General features: G+C 41.5%; 1 pseudogene; it reads right to left on the reverse strand.

Annotated features, from left to right (window-relative positions):
• Nucleotides 1-2,073: 2,073 nt before the first annotated feature.
• Nucleotides 2,074-3,125, reverse strand: LOC117702759 (ribosome biogenesis regulatory protein homolog; annotated as a pseudogene).
• Nucleotides 3,126-5,034: the final 1,909 nt, after the last annotated feature.

Genomic DNA, 5,034 nt, shown 5'->3' on the forward strand with positions numbered 1-5,034 from the left:
GATAAATCTACCCTTAGGTTCCATTCATGTACTACAGTCCACTTCCCCAGGGTGTCCTGTTTCCCAGAGGCAACAATGGTTCTCCTGCACCTTTAATCTTATGCAAATTGGATTATATCTTCTTATTGTGCACATGCCTTGAGGGGAGACATTGCTTTAATATATTCAGACATGTGTTTCCACAATCCCATTTTTGCAATGTAAACTCCCTTGTTCATGGCAATATAGGAAGGAATTTACATCCAGGGGAATATCCAATTGTAAAGTTTATGTCTCTTCTTCAGAAGATAAAACCCCACTTTCTCCCTTTCTCCATTACAACCAGACATAGTAGGCATCTTGAGCAAAGGTCAACAGGGATACTGAATTGCTGCTCTGTAGTTCCATTAGCCATCACTTCTCCAATATCTTCCTTTCTGAGTTCCAGTGAGAACTCAAGAGTTCAATGAGATCCAGTAAAACCTCCATTTAAATGTGTCCAGTAGTTCAGGAAGGACTGTGTTTGGCACTGTCATCTGTGGCTTCTGCCTTCTGAATCTATGGTACAATGTGACCTAACCTCTCAAGTGTAAGAGTGAAAAAAATCATGTAAGTCCTTTCCAAATTGTTTGTGTTGTCCTGGGCTACTTCCTTCAGCCAGGTAGTATCACTATGACAATGATCAAAGGTGGCAACTCTGCAGAGAAACAGCAGTGGATTTATTAGGTAAAATGAAAAGGATTTGGAATAATAGTCAATCCTAGTATAGAAATGAATTTCATTATGTGCTTGTGGTTTTATGAGAACAGCAGGAGTAGCAGGGTGATTTCAATAAATGAAAGTATGAATTTCATTTTATAGTCTTACTCTTTGTATATATATACATATATATATGTATATATATATGTATATATATATATATATATATATATATATATATATAATTTAATTTTGCAAAGATAGGTTTATTAAGACCAAAAATAAAACTATGAAACAGGGAGAAACATCCAGGACAGAAATAAACATGAATTCTCCTGCTGGGTGTGGCTGCTCCTCTCTAACCTCAGCCTTGGCTCCATACTGAATCCAGACCAGCACTTGCTAAACTCAAGCCAATTAAACAAAAGCCATCAGTTACAAACCAAATGACAACCATTTTCTGGAGTTAATTACTATTAACTTAGGTTAATTAAGGTTAATTACCATTACTTAGTGTGATTCCAATATATCACTTAAAGCAATTCACTGGCCAAATGCACAACCTGAACCAACATCAAAAAGCACTATACTTTTAATATTAATAGTTAGTGGCAAAGTTTTCCTAATACAAGGGGTCTTTTTATTTTTTATTTATTTATGTATTATTTATTTATTTATTTATTTATTTATTTATTTGGTTTTTTTCTGAGAAAGGGTTTCTCTGTGTAGCCCTGACTGTCCTGGAATTCACTCTGTAGACCAGGCTGGCCTCAAACTCAGAAATCAGCCTGCCTCTGCCTCCCAGTGCTGGGATTAAAGGCATGGGCTACCACCGCCCAGGGAGGGGTCTTTTTATAACCATTGTAACTCCTTTGTTTTTCTCAAGCACACTCCATACTGGTACCCAGGTTACTGACTTCACATACAACCACTACCAACAGTAAAAGTTAAAAGCAACATCAGGTTAAAGCATACCTTTACAATACTCGTAAATCACAGGTGGACATAATTTTCCCCCATCCTCCTTTCCTTTGATAAATATATAAGCTTTGTTACAAAAATAATGCAAAAATGTTGAAACCAATCTACTATAACTAAGAAATCTGATCAACTCTTACCCAGTATCCAAAGTCAAGATAAAAAAGGCAGGCCTTAACTTACTCCTGGTTCTGACCATATCATTTCTATAATTCTCACGTTCCAAAATACACTAACTTCCAGTCAGCGTCTCCATTAGTTCATAGTCCAGCACTGACTCTCTTGGGGAGGCAAACCTGTCACTTCAATGTCAATCTCACTGAGGACAGCAGCCACCTCCTGAGCCAGCCTGCAGCATGCACAACTTAACCTTTAGTATAGTCCTAGCTTTTCAGAACAGGTCCAGAGGGGAGAACACTACTTCCTCCTCTTCCCACCTTGGCGCGGCACTCCTGTCTTCTTGTCCCCTGACTCAGGTGGCCTGGAATGCTTCTTGCCTCCCAGGCCTCCTTTCCTTTTCTCTCCCTGACCCAGCAGGCAGGCTGCCCTTTCTCTTGCAGGAAGGTCCTGGCCGGCCCGCTTTTCTCTTGCCTTTCTGGCTCATCTTCCTCCTCTTGGCAGGTTCCTCTTGGACCTCTTCCCTCATCTGCTTGTTGGTGGCCCTTGTCACGGTCAGCTGAGGTTTATTACTGTTCATGATTTGAAGTAGCTCCCACTTGTTCTTTTTCTTGGCTGGGAAGTCCCCAAAGGGGGGCTGAAACTTCCTCTTCTTGCCAGAGGGTCAGGGTGTTTTCTCCTTGGGGAGGCGCTCCTGGAAGCTTCCCACTGAAGCTCCTCCTTACTCTGGTGTCCCTTAGGGTGCAGCCCAGCTGAGCTGGGCATCTGCATCTTGTGCTCGCGGGCCAGGTTCCACAGAAGGTTCATCTCTTTCTTGGCCACGCATTCTTTCTTGGCCTGAATCCTCTTGGTGAACTGGTCTTCCATGGGGTTGGTGCTCGCAGGAACCTTGATGAGCCATTCCTTAGTGTCATCCTGTGCGTGCTTGTAGCCCCAAGGCACCGCCACTGGCCACTCACCTCGTCCCGCAGGAGGTTAGTCTTCTTTTGGGGATGGATGGGATGCCCTTAAGGCCAGTGGGCAGGGGCAAGGGCAGCAGCTTTTTGCTGGGCAGGCATATGGCAGGGTCCAGCAAGCGCACTACCACCGCCTCCTCCATGCACTCCATGGTCTGCAGCTGCCAGTAGCTGGTTGATGAGCAGCTGCATGTTGTCCGGAGCCAGAGCCCGCAGCTCAGCCTCCAGTAAGGGTCCGGCCTGGCGCAGCACTGTCGGGGGATTGTGGTCCTAAGCCAGCAAGTTGCCCAGGTCGAATTCCAGCTCTAGCTCCTTGTGCACCTTGATGAGCTGCAGCTTCTCCACTTCCTCTTGCTCTGCCTTGGCCAGCAGCTCCTCCACTCTCTTGCCATCCATGGCTCTTGATGCACACCTGTGTTCCCTCACCTTGGGGCAACAGCAGAATGTGTCCCTACTACAGCAACACTCTGTTTTATATTTCTAAAAGAGATGAATTAATGATCAGAAAGTTTAGAAAAAGCTATTTAACTATCTAGTGAACTCCTGCAGACACAATCTGCTTTCCAACAAATTATACTTCTCTGTCCACTGTGTTTTGTGCCAGTCAGCAATTAAAAAAAAAAAAAAAAAAAAAAAAAACTGTGTTGAACAATTTGTTGTTTCCACAGGGAATAACGAGAAATAAAAATTTTAAAGACTCAAATGAAGACCACAGATTGTTTCCTATCATGTTCTTTTTGAACCGCTTGCTTATTTAAGTCTTTTATCATAGCTCCAAGTGTGCTGGAGGAGAAGCTTCCACTGCTGTCAGATGTTCAGGCTCTAGTCCTCATTGCACACAGAATCATCCCCACAGTACCCACAGTTGCCAGAGTCTAAGGATGAGTTCTCTTGTCACCTGACATAAATCATTCTTCTATCCAATATCTTTCTAATCACACCACCCAGAAAGAAAATGGCTCTGTAATTTCTGCATTTTAAAACAACCTGAGTGAACCAGCAAGAAGAGTTTTCTGGCTCAACATTACATTACAGCAAGTAAGAGAGATAAATGGAAAAATGAAAATAATTTTGTTTTATGGCGTATATGCTTGTGACTTTTAGAATTGCACATTGAATATTTTCAAACAGTAACTGTTTGGCACCAAAAATTCCTGCCACCTTTTAAATTATGTAGCAAGAAACATTGCTATTGATCTAAAGTGAGACAACTGATTCTTTACACAAAACAGTTCATTTGGTTTAAGCAGTGAGTCACTGATTACATGGTGAACTCTCTAGTAATCTACCTATAAAAATGCTTACAAAACTACTATTATACAGGCCATCATGACTTTTGCTTTCAAACTCAGAAGCACAGGTGTTAGAAAGGACCCAAAGGCTCTAGGGATGATCTGGTCCAGTTGATTCATAGAAATGCAGGACCCAGGGTTTTCAGGGAACAATGGAGGTTATACAGCTAAGCACTGATAATTGGTCAAGTCACTTCAATTGTACTATACAGCTTCAGCTACAGGCACCTGAGCACAGAGATCAGCAGATTAGAAAGGAGTGCCCTTCCCAACACTAGGAGATTTAGAATACACTTGAAGTATATAGATTTTATTTATTACCTTTTATAGGCATTATTTTACCAAGTAACTGTCATCTTCCAGGTTCGGCTGAGGCTTCATTTTCCACAGTTGTTCTGGGTTTGTAATATCTTTACTGACCCCCATGAATGCTATAAAATAGTGTGGCCTCAGCCACCTAAAGAAAGAAAATGGAAGTCTGTTCTATTTATGATACTATTGTTTTGTTTTTGGTTTGTATTTGAGACAGGGCTTCTCTTCTCTGTGTATCCCTGGCTGTCCTGGACCTTGCTCTGTAGACCAGGCTGGCTTCAGCCTCAGAGATATGTCTGTCTCTCTCTCTCAAGTGCTGGGACTAAAGGCATACACCACCATTGTCCAAAAACAATACTTTTTTTTGATGGAACAAGGTAAAGTACTTATTCAGTTGAGAACTAGAATAGAACAACACAATTAAAATTCAAATAGTAAATAAGCTACACATTTAACTAGCCTTCAACCAGTTCACTAATGTCAATTATTCATTCAATGAGTGACCGGTTACTTATATGAAACATATAGGATTGCCTGTTTCTCTTTTCTACAGGAAGATTTTACTCCAAGTTCTCAATTAGACAAAAGCCTGCTCCCCTTAAAGATAAATGGAATTAGGAATGCATTTTTGAGTTTTGGCATTGATTCTATCATCAAGGCTTGAGAAAGTTGATAGAGAACTTCAGGAAGATAATGTTTCC

This window comes from Arvicanthis niloticus, chromosome 2 (assembly GCF_011762505.2).
Source record: "Arvicanthis niloticus isolate mArvNil1 chromosome 2, mArvNil1.pat.X, whole genome shotgun sequence".
Taxonomy (NCBI): Eukaryota; Metazoa; Chordata; class Mammalia; order Rodentia; family Muridae; genus Arvicanthis; species Arvicanthis niloticus.